Source organism: Thunnus maccoyii, chromosome 1, assembly GCF_910596095.1.
Source record: "Thunnus maccoyii chromosome 1, fThuMac1.1, whole genome shotgun sequence".
NCBI classification, from domain to species: Eukaryota; Metazoa; Chordata; class Actinopteri; order Scombriformes; family Scombridae; genus Thunnus; species Thunnus maccoyii.
Window position 1 is genome coordinate 38,565,021 of NC_056533.1, and position 22,673 is coordinate 38,587,693.

The window sequence follows — 22,673 nt, forward strand, 5'->3', positions numbered from 1 at the left end:
TCACGTACATCAGGATTCACTCTGCTCATCTACTCACAATCAAAAACTCTCTCTCTCTCTCTCTCTGTATCTACAAGTGTACTCCTCTTTATATTTTTATAGCTTGCTGTGTGGGAAGTGACATCAGCTCACCTCTCTACCTACATGCTGCGTGTGTGTGTGTGTGTGTGTGTGTGTGTGTGTGTGTGTGTGTGTGTGTGTGATGATGGGAGGTGTGTGTCTTGTGATTCGTGACTGTAATCCGTACGGCGGTTGAAGCTTCCTCGTTATCCTCGTCACGCCGATAGAAAAGCGCCAACGTTGTCGATCCGGGAAGCGACGTGCAGCTAATGAACCCGCGAAGACGAAGACGAGGTGCGTCGGGACGGTTTAAGCTAACGTGATAAAAGTCTGCCGTCGGCGTGACGGAGAGATAAAAAGCAAAGATAACGGTTAAGACTTTTATATCTAAAACATTGAAAAGCTGTTAATCATGTTGATAAATAAGACAGAATCCATATGATGCAGCTGTAATAAACATCCAAACTGTTCTGTAACTTAATACAAACTGATCTGTTGATTTTAATACATTTATATTTATATAAAGCTTCACTTTACATCCAGACAAACTGATGTTGCAGCTTCAGTTTATTTCATTTATCATCATATATATAAAACACTGCAGAGACGTCAGAGTCAGCGGTGAATCAGCAAAGAGCTGCACGACTCAGATCATCAGATCATTTTCTCTCGGGGACGAAGACGCTGCTGCGAGACGACCGGCGGCTCCGAAACGTCGCAGCAGATTTACAAACAGCTGACCAGATATTTAATATGAATCTACATGATTACTGTTCACCTGAAGAAATATTAAATCTTAATAAAGTGACATATTAAAAGTCCTAAATTACAACAGTCTGTCTCAAAATCTACATAATACATCCTCCTCGGATACCTTTGTGGGGCCGCAAGGCATGCTGGGTAATGTAGGCCAAAACACTGAAAGTTGAAACTGGAAACCAGTGACACTGAAAAAAACTGACAGTTTAACAATAAAAAACATCAAAAATGTGTTAAAACTCGACGGGATGATTTGACCTGCTGGTGGCTCCGTATTAAAAGTCAGACAATAAAAGTTCTGACGCGTCATCCTGATGAGTGTTTGTTCTGATCAATAGTTGTTGACAGTCTGCAGAGTCATGCTGACGTCACGTTAGTGGTCCAGGTATCATCGGATAATTCGTAATTCATTTGTAATTCAAAAACTAAAAAACGGTAAATCTGTTATTTGTTTTTTGGTGTCAGAATCAAATAACGATAAACCGATCAAACGCGGCCCGTTTTTGGTTTTTGCTGATTCGTTTTATCGTTTTTCCTTCGTGTATTGAACATCCAGCAGGTCTGCGGACGTTCAGCCGATTCGTTCTTGCGTTTGAAACCAAAAACAGAATCATGTGATCTATTCGTTTTTTGTTTCCTAACGAAAATCCATAAAACCAAATTCAGAAGAGTGTTCAGTTTTAGTTTAGAAATCAAGTATTTTTGTCAGTTTTGTACGATAGCGGAAGCGGCTACATTAGCTACATTAGCCTACCCATGATCCTCAGCGACCGTTGCTATGGTTTGAAACAAATAACAGATTTACCTTTTTTTTTGGTTTTTGAATTACAAATGAATTACGAGTTATGGACCATTTATCAATCAAACGTTTACAGTCAAGATATCAAATCAGCAGTTTGAAATGATGCAAAACACATCTTGAATGTTTCAATTAAATGTTGAGTCTTGTTTGAATATTTCACTGAGTGTAAAGAGGAAACTGTATATTAAAGGATTAATACAGCCGTTAAATGTTTAAATGATAAGATTTTAAACGTCTGACAGAAAACGAGGAGTGATGTGAAATAAAAACACTCAGAGTTTCTCTGCTGAAGAAGGAAACTGAGATCTGAAAATGATTTTTATGTCATTAAAGTTTTTTTTTCCAGCAGTTTGTGCTTAAAGAAAGAGAAAATGTTTTTCTATGATTGTTTCTAACAGCAGTTTGTGGTTAAATCCAGTTTCCCAGATACCAACTCTGCAACGTTCATATACGACTAAATCGTTTCCCCAATTATGTTGTTATTTTTTCACATAATTGAAGCTACATTTATATATCTCTATGAAGTCGGAGGGAGGAGGTCGAGTCCTGTGTGTGTTCTTTGCTTCAGTTCAGTGAAAGATGCTGCTGCTTAAATATCAATAAACACTTTGAGCTTCAAGTCACTGCAAACGTTTTCTGTATTAAACCGAGACCTGAACCAAGAGTGTCAACACAACCAGATACACCAAATACTGAACGTTTTCTCATTATGTTGAGAGAAAACCTGATTCAGCAGCGTTATATTTCCAGCAAAGTGTTTTTGCTGTTGCAGTTTAGTTTTATATGAACGTAGTTTAAAAGCAAAAACATTCAGTTTACAGCGAAATAAACAGAAAAAGCAGCAACTCATCACGCTGGAGAATCTACAGTTACAGTTTCTCTTATTTCAACTTTGTTTCTGAGAAATCACATTTCGTCTGTGATTTTGACGGACAGCTAAGATGACTACAATACCCATGATCCTCAGCTGCTGTTGCTACGGAGATGAAGCCACTCAAACATGATGCAGAAATTAAAACCGTCTCACAATGTAGATGTAAAATCTTTATCTTCTCTTCGTCACAGTTAGCTGCTCACAGGTCCGAATTGTAAGCTTGATGATTGACTGTTTCTTGCTGAAATGCATCTTGGGAGTCGTAGTTAACCTCTAACCTGAAGTCTTTATGTTCACAGTCTTATATCTTCAACTTTTTACTGATGAACCAGATATTTTCTAACACAATTGTTCATCTTTTGTTCTGATGATTTATAACCAGCAGAGTTTAGAACGTTATCAATAGAAACATTAATGTGATTTTAACTTCTGGAAGCAGGAACATGTTGTTTACATAAAGCTTCCTGTTTGCACACGTTCACTCTGAGTCATGAGTCCAGCCTCACTGGATCATCTTGTTGTTGTTGTTGTTGTTGTTGTTGTTGTTGTTGTGACAAAGCGAAGGTGAACCTGCTGATCTACAGAACAGGAAGTCAGAGCGATGATTGACGAGGTTAATCTGTGTGTAAATGCCAGAGCGGCTGTGTGTGTGTGTGTGTGTGTGTGTGTGTGTGTTCAGCCTGTGTACACAGTCAGAGTGTGTGTGTCAGATTTCACGGCGCTGTGTGACGAGCTGCTTCGGTTTGTCTGTAATCACCTCCTGACATTTATTTAGCTCCTTCAGCAGAGTAAACAAGAGAAGAACTGTGAAGTTGTCAGTCGTGAGTCCAGGGTGGAGCTGCGGGTGGAGCTGCGGGTGAAGCTGCGGGTGGAGCTGCGGTGTAGCGTTGGTGTGTCTGGGAGCTGGAGGGGGGGGATGAGGGTGTAATGAAGCATGAAGCGACGCTGTGATAACCTCATTATTCTCCGCTGCTCAATCCAAAATACTCAGCCAGCAACACCAGTTACTGAGGCAGCAGAGTCGATGGGTTAATCGTGCATGCAGAGTGGATATCTGAGTGTGTGTGTGTGTGTGTGTGTGTGTGTGTGTGTGTGTGTGTGTGTGTGTTGCTGCTGTTTAGTTGGGATGTTTGTTTGCACAAAATTAGGGCTTCAACTTACAATTACTTTCATTATCGATTAATCTGTCAGTTATTTTCTCGATTAGTTGTTTGGTTTATAAAATGCCAGAAAATGATGAAAAATGTCCATCACTGTTTCACAAAGATTAAAGTAAAGTCTGAACTGATCTACTAACAAGTATCGTGTGTGTATCTTATTAAATACATGTCAGTGAGTCTCATCGCTGCACTGGGTCACATGTTCCTTCATCATGAAGAGTTTGATCACATTAGTTTGTTTAGAAACGGCTCCAAAGACTAATAACAGCATCATGTTTTCAGTCTCTGGAGAGTAGTTCTGTGTAATGCAGACGCTACTGAGCATGTGCAGAACACGGTTCTGTTTACAGCTTCGTTAGCTTGTTGTGCTACATTTAACAACCTCTTGACTTTGTACTGAAGTTCTTGATAAAGTTAGAGCTGCAACTAATGATTATTTTCATTATTGATTAATTTGTCGATTATTTTCAATTGATCCATCAGCTGTTTGGTCCATTAAATGTCAGAAAACAGTGAGAAATGTCACAATCACCATTTCTCAAAGTCCAAGGTCACATGTCTTGTTTTGTCCACAACTCAAAGATATTCAGTAATATTCACATTTAAGAAGCTGGAATCAGAAAAATTTCGACTCCAAATTATATTTTAACCAAATATTTTAATTCAGTAGTTTGGCAACTAATTGATTGATCAGCTGTGAGGTGCCGACACTGATTGATGACAGCAGGCGGTATGTGCAGAGAAGTCCAGTCTGATCAATCTGACAGCGACCGAACAGCCAGAGATCAGATATGGATCAGATCTAGGACCACGTATGCAAGCGGCCCATCTGATATGGAAAATATCAGATTTGTTTTGTTCACACTTCTGTGAAAAAAATCTGATCTGAGTCACTTTGAGACAAAAGAAAATTCACTTCAGCCGAGATACAGAACATCTCACAGCATCTTGACTTTGGACAACATTGTAAATTTATCAAGAACTTCAGAACAAAGTCAAGAGGTTGTTAAATGTAGCACAACAAGCTAACGAAGCTGTAAACAGAACCGTGTTCTGCACATGCTCAGTAGCGTCTGCCTTACACAGAACTACTCTCCGGAGACTGAAAACATGATGCTGTTATTAGTCTTTGGAGCCGTTTCTAAACAAACTAATGTGATCAAACTCTTCATGATGAAGGAACATGTGACCCAGTGCAGCGGTGTGACTCACTGATGTGTTTTTAATCAGATATATCAGACTTTAGATACACACACGATACTTGTTAGTAGATCAGTTCATTGTTGGTTCGGATCCAAACTTGTTGACAAGAAGATAAACAGAAAATCAGCAGCTTTATCCTTTAAGATTCATCCAAAACCCAAACATATTCAGTTTACTGTCATAAACGACTAAAAGAACCAGAAAATATTCACATTTAAGAAGCTGGAATCAGAGAATCAGAATAATTGCCAGTTAATTTCTTGTCTAATTCACTAATCATTGTAAAAGTGTGAAAATGAGATGAATAAATGACCATAAATCACAAACACTCAGCAGCTCTGATCCGCCCTCGTCACCAGAGGAGCCTTTTTTACTGTCACTGTCTCCTCTGACAGCTGCGACTTTTTACCACATCAAATATTTGTGAAACATCAGTTTCATATCAGATTCCTAAAGTCTCACCTCCTCGTTAATCCCTCCTCCTCCATCGCCTCATTCACCGCTGTGTGCCAAGAAGAAAACAGAAGCTTTTAACCTCCAACCAGAGCCAGAATCTCTCCCAAAGTCCCCGAACTCATCTGAAAATCTTTTTTCATCTCGACTCCTCCCTCTCGGTTTTCCACCCGGTAGCAGCGGCGGCGGTGGCGGTGGCGGCGGCGTCCTCGGCTGTTCCAGCTGCACCGAGGAGGATTCAAACCGCAAATCCATCCCATCATCTATAACCTGAGAGCCTTTTGGGTGCAACAGGGAAAAGTTAAAAGGATGTTAAACGTGATCGAATCTCTTGCGAGTCAAAAGTCACGGCTTCAATCAATCTTTTTGCCCATAAACAGCCCTCCGTTCCGTCACCTTGGTTGCTAAGGTTGTTGCTAAGGTGGCTGCCAAGGCAACCGATGAGTGTCACGTCTTGTTTTTGTCACTATGAACTTTTCCCATCCGTTCAACCCACAGCTGACCTCTGACCTCTATCCTGGAGTTTCTGTCCTCATATAAACGACAGGAAGTTCACTGTGATGCAACTAAACAACTAACGGCTGCGTTTCTCAGCCTTTAAACTGTCAAACCTTAAATGTGGCACTAGAAGGAGACACTAATCCTAATTATCACTGTCTATAACGGAGGCATTTTGTACTAATAAGTAGGTTTTGTAGTCTGGAAACTGCGTTTGACAGCCGTGCAGAACAAAATAAAGTCTGGACTGAAGCTGATGTGCAGGGAGGAGACGTTCTACTCTCTAGAAGAGGATGATATTAGCTTAAATAGTCATTAGCAGCTTTATAAACAGATTGTGTCTGTCGTCTTTTTGTTCTGGTTTGGACTCGTGACTCCTTCCTCTTGACGTTCTCAATTATTTTGCACCTTTTTTCAAATGTGCTGCACCTGCACTTTGATCAGGTGACTCGTCCCGTCAGTCGTGTCGCTTTGAGAAATCGCACATCAAAGCGTTTGACAGCCAGACGTCCTCCGCAGCATAAAGACAGCTGCTAATTGGCTTCCAGCCCAAAGTGACTCATGTTTGTGTGTTTGTGACGGTGATTAAGTCGCCGCAATTTAACATTTAACTTTATGTTAAATCAAGTCGTCCAACCTGCCGCCTCTTAACGAGCCAAAATCTCCTCATAAAATAAACTAAGTCACATGACGTCGCCTGAAACACGTCACTTCCTGTCAATCAATCATAACAAAATGACAAGATCAGACCAGGCTGAAGAAAACAGTTTCTTGTTTATTGATGGAACTTATTTTACTGTTGAATTCTTAATGAATGAAACATTTTCACATCAGTTTCATCGTTTATTGTCACAGTTTCATTCCTGTTAGATCACATGAAGCAGATTTTATCTTGTTCGTGCATCAGAGACGATCGAGTACAGTATATGGGGACATTTACAGATAAACCGTTGTTTCAGTGTTGCATTATTTAGTCAATTACTTTCTCTCCCAGGTCAAATTAAGATCTAGTAATGCAAAAACAAAAATATCTCATTAAAAATCACAGCAGTATGCAAGACATTATAAAAAGTTGAATAAGACAATAAAAATGATATAATGCAGTGTGAGATATGAATAAATACTCCTAAATTTGGTTTAATAAAAGGCAGCAAATATAAAAGTCTTCAGCTTGGTGTTTGTTCAGATATGTGGAGCACTGAAGACGCTTCATAACGTAACTGCAGATCAGAAATATATATTTTTGTATTTTTATTATCTTCCTTTGGAGACAACTAATACATCTGTCTGTCTGCTGAGTTCAAAGTGTTACAGAAATGTTCGTCAGACCTGAATCATGAGTTTTACATGAAAGTGACTCATGAGAACATATTAAACTGCCATCAGATGAACATAAAGGGATTCATACATGCTGCTGTCAGTGCTGAGGTCTGTTTCTTTGTTTCTCAGGGACTTTAGATGCAGTCGCAGTTTAAAACAGACTTGAGATTTATTTGTTTGGAGGACGGCACGCAGCCAAGAACAACGCTCATCATCCCACTTCTTCTCTGCTGGCATGGGGGACGTTTTTTTTTCTTTCATGCACGTGTTCGCTTTAAAAAAAAAAAAAAAAGAAGAAGAAGCTTTAAGAATCCATTTCAGTGGCGCTACATGACCACATAATCAACTTATCCTGCAGAAATCTGTCTGTGTTAAACTGAGCTTCTCCTAATCTTATAACATGATAATAAAAAAAAAAACAGATTTCTCCTTTCAGAAATCGTTTCACCGCTGTGAGAATGAAATAATCAGATTACTGAAGTGCCTGTAAAAGAATCTGAAGCTCTCCTGATTCTGTTTACTGTCAACTTTGAGGAAGAAAAGAGAAAGAAATTCCCCCTCACTCACACCGGGCAGGGCTCCCTCCTCCTCCTCCTCCTCCTCCTCCTCCTCCTCCTCCTCCTCCTCCTCCTCCCTCCCTCCCTCCCCCGGGGTCGTATGGAGCAGATTTAATGGCTGCTGTTGTTTCACACTACAATCCAATCTGGCTGTGCTCCTGGAGCCATCAGAGGGCTGTTAGCACACAAACAACAGCAGCACTCCCGCTATCAGCGGCAGTAAAAACAGCCAGAGACCTCCTGCGGTTCAGGATGACTCCGGCCCCCCCTCCTCCTCCCCTCCTCCCTCCCTCCCCCACCCCCCCCCCCCCCCCCGCATCCTCCTTGATGGGGATGCAGATTAGACTGTCGGCATGCAGGGTGGCGGTTTGTCACAGGCTCTGGCTCTGGATCGGGGCTCCGGGGGCAGAATTTCGTGGTGGTTTCTGACAGGCGTCGTGTCGCCCTCCCTCTGTTCTGTACGGCGGCGGAGACGAGCCGCCATCTGGACGGAGGGCAGCGAGCGCCAGGGAGGATGAAATAAAGACAAGACTTCTCTTTTTGTTGAGGTTATTTTTCCTCCTCCCATCTGCCTCTCTGCCCCCCCCCCCCGTCCCCCCGTCCCCCCGTCCCTCCAGAGCCTCACCGCAGCGTTTCGCCTCCCAAAAGTCAACTCTAATAAACTCTGACTCGTTACTGTAATAATCAGTGATGCTTTTATATTTGTAAATCTGACTGTGACTCCAGTTCAGCAAAGCTTTTCCACTCACTGTTCCCAGCAGAAAACCAGTTTAATCTAATTAACTTATATTTTACATTTCTCTGTTTCATGCAGAGTAAATGAAACATTCAACATGTCGACTCTAACGCTGTGATTATCTGTGACCTGCTGACAGGAAGTGATGCGGTAGTTACAACGATTTAGACTACGGCTGCAACTAACAGTTATTTTCATTATTGATTATTTTAATTGGTAAGAAGTCTCTTTGTCTCTAAAACATCAGTTTCCTGCAACCCGACATGATTATCTGATGTCTTGTTTTATCCAACAAAACATCTAAAACACAAATATATTTAAATAACTGCTATGTTATAAAAAAGGAGCAAAGTCTCACATCTAAGAAACTGAAACCATCAAATGTTTTGGCATTTTTCTTGAGAAATCACTAAAATGAATGAATTTATTATCAAAATAGTCGCTGATTGACTTTCTGTCGATCAACTAATCGTCTAATGGTTGCAAATTTATGTTGTTGGTAAAAACAGACAAGCTGCTGTAATGTCTGTCCTGTAGAGCCGCGTATTAGGTTTAAAATATTGTCATCAAATGCTTGGTGCTAGTGTAACGTTAGCCTGGTGCTAGCGTCACGTTAGCTTGGTGCTAGCGTCACGTTAGCTTGGTGCTTGTGTCATGTTAGCTTGGTGCTAGCATAACATTAGCTTGGTGCTTGCGTCATGTTAGCTTGGTGCTTGCATCACATTAGCTTGGTGTTAGCGTCACGTTTTTTGGGCTGAAATTCCACCTTTACAGTATCATGTATGAGATTTTTATGAAATGATTCATTTCTTTTTATTCAGCGTGATAATTGAAAGTGATTCCTGCTGGTTTAATAAGCGACTTCACACAAACACGTTCACATCCAGACTGCGGAGGTCACACAGAAGCTTCATTCATGTCGGTTTTTTCACAATTTCACACTCATGTTTAAAGACTGAAGACATTCACACAGACGACCTTCATCTGTCCACTGTGATTAACACACACGCTCCTCTGCTGGCTGTAGAAATGTCTTCACTTCCTCTCTGACATCACAGGAACAGCCGCCAGATTCACACATATAGACGACGAATATTCGAAACATTTCCATCATCAGTGTTTGACAGTCGAAGCACGATGCGGAAACTCTACAGTGATGAAGGCTAATGAACAAAAACAAAACAAAAATTTTTTAAGAGTCTGTAGATTATAACTTTATTGACGACAGCGTTGAGTATCTCTGTCTGCCGTTTGATTGATCGCTCCATTGATCTTCTGTTGTTTGATATTCTCTCTCTCTCACACATAAATCTCCATCTTTCTTTCTCTGTCATTTTGAATAGATTTTTATTTTATTTTCTGCTGATGTGTAATCTCTGCAGTCCTGTCATCTGTCATCTCTCACCTGTTTATATATATGTTTCTTTACAGATTGGATTTTCTCTCTGAGGTTTCTGTTCTGACTGAGGAGCTTCTCCGTCACTTCCCATCAGTTTTTTCCCACGCTGGGATTTACATCTGCCAATCTGGTGAGGAACAAACGATTTTTCTTTTTTTTTTTCTCCTCGCTTCACACTTTTCTCCTCTCTTCGCTTCTTTCTCTTCTGCTCAGGAAATCTGCCGCTGTGAATGTGTGTGCGTGGGAGTGTGTGGATGGTTTTATTGTTTGCAGAGGAATATGACAGCATGTGAAGTGTAAAGAATCAGCCATATCAAGACAATAACAGGTATCAGTGTGTGTCTGAGGCTCAGAGGAATCAACACAGGAGGGAATTATTTATGTGACATGAAAATGAGATTTCAGTGCTGCATCGTCAGAGTTTAACATGTTAAATGCATCTGATAATGATGCTTCTGTGTTAATCTGAATGTAAGGAATTTAAGCTCATTTTTCCTCCCAAAAGGTTTTCTCAGTCTTCCTTTTCTGCTTGAGGAGTTTTGGAAGCCGCAGTGGAAATTATTAATGTCTCCTTGAAGCATTTTGGGTACAAATTTAGCACAGTAGCTAGCAGGAGAGGAGTAAGCTCTCTAAAGCAATATACTACGGACAAATGAATACTGCAACACATGCAGCTGTTTTTAACGCTCAAAGACATGGACTGATACTTGCTAAATATAAGCAGTACATGGATTCTTTCTGGCCTCCTCCTCCTCTTCCTCAGTGATTGAAACAGGTCATGTGTCGTGCTTGGTGACAGTTGTTGAAAATATCTGAGCCAATCAGAGCTTTGTTGGCAGGATTACGAACGAAGACGTGATCTTCCTGTAACAGAACCAGACGAATAATAATAACAGAAAAATGGTGATAAAACTCAACTCAGCTGCGCAGGTTGTTGTAAGTCAACTTCTGGAAATAACAACTCCTAAATCGACATATTAAAGTCAAACTGGAATCACATTTAATCGTCCCTTTTAAACATTTTGTTAATAGTTTTGTTTTATTAGGATGAAGAACGTTTGCAGGAATGTTTACATGCTGTTTAATGTGCTGAGCAGCTAATTAGCTGTCTAGCCGCTAACTGACATTAGCGGCTGGTGGTGCATCGTATGAACGGAGACAAATTAAACAAACTGCTGTAGCTACGAGTCATGGACAGACAGCATGTTGCTAACAACCAAACCAGCATCTAACAGGTCCGAAGTGACGTTTGTAGGAATGTTAAGTGCTGTTTAATCTGCTGAGCAGCTAGTTAGCTACCTAGCCTGCTAACTGACGTTAGCTGTGGTGGAAAATTGTCTTTCCATGATCTAACGAATATGCCAGTGAGAGTGCAAAGATAGCCTTATTCCAATAAGAGACAGTTCCCATGGGAATTAGCAATAAGGCTAATCTGTGATATAGCATTTTGTTTTTCTGTGTGAAATGATTAAAGGCCGTCAGGTCCATCTTTAGTGTGAGAAAAGGGTGGAAGTTGCTAAGACAGTAATTTTTAAGATAAGTCACACTTGTATTATCACCAAAGCGTCAAGGTCACTTATGGATCTCAGAAATAATGACTAGATGTCTGAATATAATTTAAAAAATGAGGTGGAGACTAGAAACTAAGCCCCACAATAGGAGGGGTTATGAAAAGTATATAATATGAGGTTTTATGATTTTGCATCAGGTTTTTTCTTCGTCCCGGGACAAAAAGGCCTCGGTTTGCTCTGTATCTTTTTTATGCACAGTGAACCTATTCACATTGAGCTCCTCCACACCAGCTTCCAGTGTATTTTTAGCTTGCAGTATTTTTTTGAGTCTCTTTCTTATGAGTTTTTGAGTTTTGTGTTGAGTCGTGAGTAACCTGAAGAGTTATTGGCCTTATCTGAAGATTTTACCACAGCATAGCGGTGCACTTTTTCCCGTTGAATGTTTGTTTGGTGGCTCTTTCAACAAGCTAAGCTGTAGGACGAGACATGTGTTCATGTTTGTAAGTTTAGATAAGAAGGAGACTTTAGCAGGAAAGCTAATGTGGTTGTTGTTGTGTAGCAGGATGCAATCAGGCTCAGTGTGACCGTCTGCTCTGCCGATGACAGAACAACACGTTATCGCTTCATGAAAAGATTTGTTTTGCTGTATCAGAAAAAGGACGAAGATGGACAACAGTGAATTAATGTAAAACTGGGGGGGAACCATCATCATTTCTCCCTTTTGGTTTCAGATTTTTTTCTCAAAGGAGAAAACAGGACAAGTGATTTACTGAACAGATACTCAGATACAGATGCAGGTTAATATGAACACAGAGTCAGACGGTGCTTGTTAATGAAAATGTCACCAACTGTGATATTTGCAGGAAGGTTTAACAGATTTGTTCAAACGTATCAGAGTTAATCAGCAGACAGAACAAACAGCTGAAACAGACCTCAGAGACATGTTGGTACTATTTTCTTTAAATAACTCAAAATGATGAAGCGATTATAAAAAGTAGGCGATTAAGTTTCTATTGATAAACTAATGGTTGCAGCTCTACATTAGACGACTGAGAGAAAACTAATTGATTGATAATTTAAATCATTTTTAAACAAAAATGCCAAAACTTCTCTGCTAGCAGCTTCTCATATGTGAACATTTACTAGTTTTCCCAGTAAGGGTTGTTCGCTTGGGCTTCAGGGAATAATGATCGGCATTGTTTACACTGAACAATCAATAGATTATTAAAGAAAACAATAGCTGGTTGCAGCTTCACAGTACTTCTTCCCTCAGTCTGATAAAACTTTACAACAATGAGCTCAATATTTACTAAAACTAGAGTTGAGACTGCTGCTAATTTATAACTAATTACCAATTAATTGAATCATGTTATAAGCCAAACAACATGGAGTAAACCTGGACTTTTGTCACAACTACATGGACGTCTCAGCAGCGACGTCTGGTATCAAAGAGGAGCTGAGATTCAGTTTCCATTCGGTATCAACTCCGTCTCACGCATCCCCCCCTCTACGCTTTGTTACACGCTCCCTCGACACAAAACGCTTTATATTACCCCTCATTCAATTTTAAAAACACAATCTACGTTCTGCGTCTGTTCAGAGCCCGCGGAAACGTGTTTGTGTGACGAATGCATGAAAAGAAGTAATTTTCTGAGGCTTGTGTTTGGAGATGTGGAAGCACAAGTATGAGGCGGTGTTTTTTTTTGGTCCTGATGAGATAAAAGAAGCAGCGTCGTGTGATCCGTCCTCCTTCAGGAAGGAGATTATTTCGAGTTTGGGAATAAAAAAAATAAAAAAAAGAAAGAAACGGCCTCTGAAGTCTCTGAAGTCTCTGCAGCAACGAGAGGATCCACCGGCGTGCTGTCAGCTCCATCATAAGATATAAAACTGTTGGTTGAATTAGCTGCGTCTACCTGTGTGTGTGTGTGTGTGTGTGTGTGTGTGTGTGTGTAAAATCCTCATTTAAAGCCTGATGTTTAGATCCCTGGTGTAGGCGGCTTCTGGAGGTGTTTTTTTTTTTGAAGAGATGTTTTACACAAACACGTCTTAGAAGAATTTTCCACTTGATAAATTAAACGACATGTGGTGCCTGCATGAACCAGTAACCTCCATCTCCCCTCCCTCCTGTATTATATACATCTGCTGTATATACATGGCTGATTTAAAGACATCTAGATGTTTAGGTGAAGGAATAAACACAGCATTGATTTCTGCCTGGGATCTACCTTCTGTAATATTTAAAAAATGCACAAGCCTGGTAGATACATACAGGGTGTTTATGTGAACTGATAAACTGACAGTAACACAATTAAACACGACTTTACAAGAAGACATAAAACAGAAGACGATGCGTTTGTGTCTGTGGAGCGGAGGCGGGACGGAAGACGGACAATAGTGTAAACCAGATCTATACTCAATGCGTGAGATTAACTTGAATCTCATTAATTTCACCGCGGCAACACGAGTATTGTACATGATCTGACACTTCTGTGCTTTGATTGTATTCCCCTCAGTATCTCTTCCACTTCACTTTAATATTAATCATTGGATTTGTTAATATAATATAAAAATATATTGATTCTTTGAGCTTTAGAGAGTTAATTCAAACCATCAGACCCTTGGTGTGTGTGTGTGTGTGTGTGTGTGTGTGTGTGTGTGTGTGTGTGTGTGTGTGTGTGTAACCCTGCACCTGCTGTGTGTGCAGCAATGCGACGTCTCTGACTGATTGATGTTCTCTGCTCGCGGCTGTAGACGACCTGTAAGACTTGTAATGAGCTTTTATAAGGTGACAGCCGACACACACACACACACACACACACACACACACAAAAGTATCCATCCCCCCCACCACAGGATCTAGACAAAGGTGAGCTGACATGGCCGCGGGTTACTCTCCTAATCCCCTGACCTCCGACCCCTCCGCTGCAACCTGCCTCTGATTGGGCAGATAACAAACATCAGAGGTCATGTGATGTGCTGATAGGGTCGTCTGGACCGCTGGAAGGCTGGGATGTTTAATTAGCTCATGTTCCCAGGAGAGGGGCGGGTTTTTGGCCCCCGGGGGGCCTCTGTCAGGGTTTAGAGGTGAAATAAGGCCCCATATTAGGGACTGACCACATGTGTCCAAACAGTATGAAGAGCGTCAGTGTTAATTATTTTTAACTTAAGTGATGTCATGACCTCGGCTCTCTATGCGACGTCGCCGCGTCTCTAAATCTTAACAGCAGATTCGGTTCAGGTCGACGGGAACCGACTGGAACGACAAGAACACAAAGTCCTGGTTGTGAAAAATTCCTTTAAGGTTGCCAGCGGCGGCGCCCCATCCCCACCCTCCCTCCCATGGTGCATTGCTGTCCTCTTCTTCACAGAGAGTAAATGATGAGACCCTCCCGCGGAGCCGTCGACTACATCTGTTGTGACTGCTGGAGAAATGAGGGGAGAAGATTGAAGGAGGGGGGGGGGAGGGGGAGGAAAAAAGTGACGAATGAAGATGGAGAGAGACAACATGTGATTCGTACAGTGAAAAGCTCTTATTAATGGATGTCTGCCACTCCTCTTCCTCACTGCTTCTACTATCACTGCCCCCCCCCCCCCCCCCCCCCACACACACACACATACACCTTCCTCCTCCTCCTCCTCCTCCTCCTCCTCCTGCTGTCAGAGAGATGAATCTCTGACTGTGAAGAAATGGAGCCGAGGCTCCACGGGGGAAATGAACTCACAACTATACTTTATCATTTACCTCCACCTCCTCCTCCTCCTCCTCTTCCTCTCCCCACAGTCTCCTCTCTCTCTCTCTCTCTCTCTCTCTTTGTGTGCCTCTCTCGCCCTCCTGGTATCTGACATTTGAACCGAGGAATCGCCACAATCTCAACATCATATCCTGAAGCCTTTTTTTTCCCAGCACAGAGCGGCCTCCTCTCTCCTCTCTCCTCTCTCCTCTCTCCTCTCTCCTCTCACCTCTCAGCACTTTGTGATTCACTGAAGCAGGACAGGATTTCTGTAAATCAGCAGCCTCGAGGTGACTGAGGTGAAATAACAGCTTCACAGCTTCTTCTGAATATGTGTGTTGCTGCTGCTGCTGCTGCTGCTGCTGCATAATTGGTGCTAAAATTGTTTAAAATAGATGCAGATGCGTTACAATCTTCACATCTCGTGATCGTGCTCATCAGCTCAGAGAGGTGTGATGATGCAGAGAAGCTGAATCCCAGCAGATAAAAGCAACATTATGTTTCAAAAAACTTTGTCTTTTTGGGAAATAATAAAAAACTCCTTCAGTTTTTTATGTGCATTACGTTCTCAGAGGTGTTTTAGAAGTAGAAGTTTCACAATAAGAGTAATAAAGTCCTTTAGATCTGTATGTCAGATGAATTACAGTAAACTCCAGCTGGTAAAGCTTCGATTCAGACGTGAATGTCCTGAGCAGACCTCAGGCCTCCGTCAGGCTGAGAGCAGGAAGGAAGGAAGGATCCTCTTGTCACTGCGGCCCGAAACTCGTCCCGGACAGAAATAGCAGCATGTGACTCATCACATTAGCCGAGGCCCCCCGACGGGGTCTCGCAGCATCACAGCGCATCAAGCACGAAAGCGGAGGATGCAGATCATGCAGACTGCTGCGGACGTGAAGGAGGAAGATGCATCAGGAAAAAAGTTCAAGTCTGAGTTAATGTTTGAACTTCTGACTAAAAAACATCAGATTGGATCAAATTTTATGTCTCAGTTATGATATTTTGTAGTTTTTAACTCTTATTGTTCATTTATTTAAAGGTTTTTGTCAAACCAAAGTGTTTCTCATGAACATTTAAGTAACAATAAATGATAAAAGAGAAACAGAAATGAGATTAAAAAAAGACATTTTGAAAGAAATGATTAATAAATACGATTTAAACACGTCTTTAAAAACACATTCTCACATTCACGAGGACAAAAATGATCTTTCACACGTAGATTATTCTGTTGTAACTCAGGATGGCAAAACAAGCTTTTATTTTTAGATGTGAGTTTGTGCTCAGCGGCGTAACAGGTGTCGGCCTTGAATCAAATCAGCACTCGCTTCCTGCTTTCTGGTTCGACGCCATTTTTAGTTTACAACACATCACACGCTGAGTGTTAGATTCAGATTCATCTCAGTGTGACGTGATTGATGATTGTCCATCATGCGTGTGTTTTATCTCACACTGTGTCTTATATTCAGTGTAAAGTTCTGTGTTGTAAACTGGAAGAGAAATAAACAGGATTATTTCCAGAAGCTGCTAACTGGAGTCGATTGTCAGCCAAACGTCAGCAGCTGCAGTCATTCTGTCTCAGCTGGATACTTGAAGAAATCCAAAGACTGGAAACTTACTGGATGAAGTTTTGTTAAATCAGCTTTTCCTCCGACAACAAACCGACTTCTGATCCAGTTTCTCGACTCATCAGTTAGTGATAAAACCGTTCACACATTCACACCAACACACAACAGTCAACCTGCACGTCTGCTGACTGAATGCAGGTTTTGTTTATAAGGAAGTTTTATTTTGAAAGGTATGAGGAGGCCAGACTTTGACTTTTCTACTCTACAAAACTTTTTACTAATGTTGCATTTATTTATGCAATTTGATTTTAGTCTAAATGATGATAAAGTTAATCTTGAATCATCCATCAACCCGACCTCCTCCTCCTCCTCCTCCTCCTCCTCCTCCTGCTTCTTCTTCTTCTTCTTCTTCTGTGGACTTTGTGGCTTGATGACATCATCACAGTATTTCTTGTTTTGCATAATTACTACGGTTTCTGGAGGGCGCCGTCACCTGAATGTAAACATATCTGGTTTAGTTCGTTTGCTGAATCAACGGTTGTTTTTCTCGGGATGAAAGTGTTACCCGGGCGACGGTGACGGTGTTGTTGTAGGTATCAGTGTCTCGTGTAGCTTTCACAGCACACGGCTGCAGCCTGCTGTGCTGGACGTGGTTCTGCTGCTGCAGACGGGTGCTGCTCATTGTGTGTGTGTGTGTTATGCAGAGTGTGTGTGTGTGTGTGTGTGTGTGTGTGTGTGTGTGTGTGTGTGTTATGCAGAGCGTGTTATGCTGCTGTCTGCTCTTGTTAGCGTTGACGACTGACAGCAGTGACAGCACAGATCTGCCGAGAGCAGCTTATTAAGATGAGGGACAGGAAGAGGCTGCAGAGAGGGTTAACAGGGCAGTTGAAGCGTGTGTGTGTGTGTGTGTGTGTGTGTGTGTGTGTGTGTGTGTGTGTGTGTGTGTGTGTTTTACATGCATGTAAAAAAACTCTGACACTATGCTGCTGTAGGTTTGGATGAATCTTCACACTTCTTCTGTCCAATGTGCGGTCACGTTTACACCACATTGCTGAAAACGACCCGGTTCTGGTTTTGTCCTCACATGTGTGGAAGTCCAAGACCGACAAAAGCAAACTCCATTATTTCTATGTGTCCATCACATCTGATCCAATTAAAAAAGTCACAAGTTCAATTTGAACTCTCATTTCATTTTTTTCATTAGTGCTAAAATTAAACTTGAAATGAACTTCCACAATAATTGTCAGTGTAACAACAAATCATGATCCTGCTGTTCTTCTGATGAGACTGAGAGTGAAATAAACTGTCAGTTTATGACAGTTTGTCCATCAATGGAAAATTAATTGACGACTAGTTTGATAATCAATAAATCATTGATATTTGATGGTTTCAGGTTCTCAGATGTTGCTGCTTTTCTTGATCTTATATTATAATGAAGTTGAATATTTTAAGATGTTACACTGAGCGTGTTTAGTATCCTGGTTATATATAAGAAACCTACATGATCACAACAGTATCCAGGTGTCTGATGGTCTGTCTGCAGGTGTGTTTTACTTCCTGATCGTCTCAGTCACTTAGCTCTGTAGTGACTGAGTCAACAGTTAAGAATGAACACAGTCTGCTTTCTGTCTGTCTGAACTCTGCTGGATTTATCTTTGATTACTTTACTGTCATAACTCTTGTTTTACTGACTAACTGCTATAAGCACATGACAGGAAATGATCAGGTGTTTATGTGCCACAGTGTTCAGAGCTCAAAGTGCATGAACGTTAACGTTTGCACATAAATACGTAGTTATGTTGTGTTAATACACCTAAAGACTTGTCAATACATACGATAACTCACTATGAACATGTATACATGTGTTTTATTGAGATGGTCTTCCTCTCACTTTCTCTCACTTTGTCATTTAGTTTTATTAAATTCCTTTTATTTAGAACTACAAGTGAAAAGATGTTTTACAGCTTTTAGTTATTGTAGTTGAACATCACAACATGACGTCAGATGAGCCTTAATGGGAAATGCTTGTGCTCCTCTGTTCAATCTATACAGTGACACCAGACGGGGCTGATCTGTTATTAGCATTAGCGTCATCATGTATGAGGTAAATGAACATACATGTTAACACACAGACCTGGTGATACTCCAATAACCTGATCAGAAACACTCTGAGCTTTAGGGAATGTGATGCATTTTCCAAAGTTTTATAAACCAAACAATTAATCAAGAAAATAATCAGAAGATGAATCGATGATGATGATGAAGATCATCTTTAGTTGCAGCCCTTGTTAAATTTGTAAATATGACCCATTTTAACTGACTGGTGGTTAAAATAATGATTATATTATAGTGCAACATCAGTTTTTAACTGGTTATGAAACAGTCTTATTTTAATACTGAAGCCTCTTTATGACCTACATAAGCAAACGAGACCATCAGAGAGACGATATTTCTCCATATTTATTCTAAATGTTGCCACCGGGTCAGATTCTCTCTCTGAAATCAGACGAAATGATTTACAGCTGATGTTTACATGACATGTAGCAGTGTAACATGAGGGAGGATGAGGATGAGAAGAAGACGTTTCTTCGCATTTAATAACGTTAAAAGTGAAGTTAGACATGTTGTCGGCTTCCCAACTCATTTTAAAAAAGATGAGAGAAAAAGAAAAAAAGAGTCCACAGGGGCCAAAATCAACAGGAAATGAAAGTTCCTTGTTATAACTTGTTTCCAAAGCAAATATTTCAGGGAAATATGTATAAAATATTGCAGAAGACGACATCTTAAATGTTTCCAACGTGGTGTTTTTGGGTTTAAATATTTCATTCTAAGCATCAGTGAAGTGTTGGAACAACAGAAGATACAGATGATGTTGTCTGGACTAAAACAGAATCAATATTGCACATTTATTGCATCACATGTTTCTCCACAGCAACAGAAACTCTGTTCACCCTCTCCGACCTTTTTTTTTTTCACACAAGCAGCGAAACATCACCAACAAAGCAAAAAAGAAAGAATAAAAGTGGTGCTTTGATTTTAGTCTTGGAAAAGTTTTTTTTGTTTGGACTTTTAGGAGACGTGTAATCAAAGATGTCACCGTCCGTGTAATAAGGAGGAGAGGTCTGAGTGTGTGGGCGGACGGTTTGACCCCCCCCCGAGCCGCAGATGGAGCGTGTTTTCTGAGTTCAGGTCAGGGAAGGAGCAGCGGGAAAGTTTTGCCGCCTGCAGGCTTTCGTTCTTCCTCCGCTGAGTTTCAGCTGCAGCTCCAACCAGACCATCGAGCTGCGATCGCCTCCAGGTCGCTGCTTACGCTGCTGATTCTACCGAAAATACACCGAGGATACTGTAGTTACACACAGTTTATAGTTTCAGCAGCAAAAACATATTTTCTCACTTAATCCCAGTGATGTCTGACCTGTCTGATGTATATACGATGACATCTCAGACTCATCTTCATCTGTATCACTAAACAAATACTTTAGTATGTTGTTAGTGTTCTTTAGCTGAAGCTGAATGTTGAGCTAGTAGCACAGTTTAAAGATAAGATCAAACCTTATTGATCCCAGGAGGGAAAACTGGATCCCCTTTTGTTAATAGAAACAAAGAATGATTTTACAATATTATCTGAAATGTACAAAAATGAAACAGTATTTAATCCAATTTAATTTAATTTACTGAGAAAAAGGGACAACGTCATGATGTGGCGCTCACAGTACTGGCATTAAAAGTAATTTCCAGCAGCTGGAGACCTATAATGGCCTCCATAGGTCTTTATTCTAAAGACTGAGAGTTTATAAGAAGATCAACATGAGTTATTTCTGCCTTAAACTACATAAAGTGCAAAAGTGATGCACGGAAAATGTTCAGTACACCAAGAAGGAATAACAATAATAATCCCTGTTAGCTCAGAGTGTTAAATTAGCTGCTAGCTAGCATGTCGTAATTGTATTTTAATTAAGTGATGAATAGTTTTGTATAGTAGCTGGTCGAGCATGAAAAACTCCACTGATATTAGACCAGAGTGCATGTTTCAGGTGTAAAAAGTCATATAAAGCCTTTTGATGATGTCACTGATGATGTCACTCGAGTCAGCGTCGGTTGGGGCTGAAGACTACAAAGTTTAAAAAGTAAAACAATCTGGAGGCTAGCAGCTCCACGCTACATTAGCCGCTACTAGCATAAAACACCATAATCTCCCACCTAACTGTCAGTGGTTAAGTTGCATTATGGGTAATGTAGTTGTCAGATTTTTGACAAGGAAGAATGTGTGGAATAATAAGTGATCAGTGTTACTGATGATGTCACTTGAGTCAGCGTCGGTAAATAAATCTGGAGTTAGAGAGAAGTTAGCAGACGTCTGTAGCTCCTCGTCTCTGCTGGAGGCTAACAGCTACTAGCATCACACACTCCAATCTCCCATCTAACTGTCAGTGATCCAGTTGCATTATGGTTAATGTAGTTGTCAGATTTTTGACAAGGAAGAACACATGGAATAAAAAAGACGATATATCTTAATCTATCATTGTGAGTCTGACGGTGTTTTACGGGAGTGAAATGCTAAATCTCTTTGAGAGTTTGTCAGACTTTGATCAATACTTTCCTGATTATTTTTATGTGCATGAAGAGTTTTAGAGTGTGACTTGGTGATAGCTGATATCTAACCTTTAACCCACGTGGTTATTATTGTTGTTGCCATGACGACGAAGGTGGCCTAACTTTAAGGAAGTAGTAACTTTAACCCACCACATGTTTCTCTAACATTAACAAACCTTAAAACATCATTATAGATTAACAGTGATGTGTAACAGACAGGTGATGTCATCCTGCTGATTAATGCTGATAGAGACGCCGGATTAGAAAACGCTGCTATGTGTCGTTCTGGAGTCACATGATCAAACACGTATCTGGTTGTTTCATTTAAAGGACTTGTTGGATGGAGATAGAGAGGTCAAATGTAGGTTACTGTTGTTGTCTAGCACTCCACCAACCCCTGAACACACCTGGAACCTGGATTAAGTTTCACCTCCAGGAACTCGTCCTCAGAGCGACGCTGAGAGCGGCGGAAACAAAAGATCCTTTGTCAACGTTACGTTTCAATAAACTTCTGCAGAAGAAAAGCAGTAAAAAAGAGGCCACGGACAACCTCCCATATGACACAAGCATTCTTTATGTTTCTCTTCTTCTTCCACTGGGAGAAATGTTTTAATTTCAAGTTTGTGCAAAGAAACTTTTAGCTTTTTTTTTTAAAGGCAAGAATCTCAGCAACCAAGGGGGCCAAGAAACGGTTGAGTCACCGTCATCGATCGACGTTCCTGTAAAACCTCCCTCAGTTATATTATGGTATGTTTTTCTCTGTGGGATCATATAAACCTGTGTTATTGCTCAGGAGCAGCAGGTGAATATATATATACAGCAGCTGATGGCTTATAATAGATTCTCAGTGGAAACTTTGACCCTCCTTTACTGTCCTCAAGCAGAGACTTTGCTGTATATGAATCTGCAGCGTGTAGGCAGCCAGAGCTCAGGGAAACAGAGGAGCTCTTGTGTGTGTGTGTGTGTGTGTGTGAATCTGTAAAACTGCGAGTCGATTGTCATATTATTTATACAGTCGGTGTGGGTGGGCAGCACAAAGCCAGAGGGCAGCACATGTTTACACTGAGAGAGATGGAGAGAGATCCTCTCTGCAGCGCCGCTATCACATACTGATCCTCTGCTCTCTGAATTTAAAGTAGTTCAGCTGTTGTTTTCTTTAAAAGGGAAAATTCTGTGGGGGTTTTTTTTTTCATTTTCTTGGCATAATTTCTATTGGTTATAATGGTTATAATGGTTATAATGGTGCTGTTTGATCAGTAGATGGTTTGTGTTTATGTATTTTTTTATAAAGATGAATTTTAAGTTGAAGACCTTGAGGGTGGGAACATCTTCGCTGGTTGTTTACTTCATATTTAACAATATCTGAGGGGTTTTTTCTGTTGCTAAAAAACATTTAATGTTTCCAAACCTGGATATGAAGCAGGTGCATCACAGGGTTTCATGCAAGAAGCACCG

The 22,673-nt window shown here is 40.8% G+C and overlaps 1 protein-coding gene across 2 annotated transcripts in view; it reads left to right on the top strand.

The window, feature by feature from the left end:
- The window catches only part of large2 (LARGE xylosyl- and glucuronyltransferase 2), a 91,452-nt gene that overhangs the window by 22,505 nt on the left and 46,274 nt on the right, over window positions 1–22,673 (top strand). The window contains exon 2 of one of the 2 annotated variants that reach the window (XM_042420371.1): window positions 9,854–9,951. The exons of the other annotated variant lie outside the window; for it this stretch is intronic. The gene's annotated coding sequence lies outside the window, so the exon portion shown is untranslated. The remainder of the gene's footprint in view (window positions 1–9,853; window positions 9,952–22,673) is intronic. 2 annotated transcript variants of the gene reach the window in all.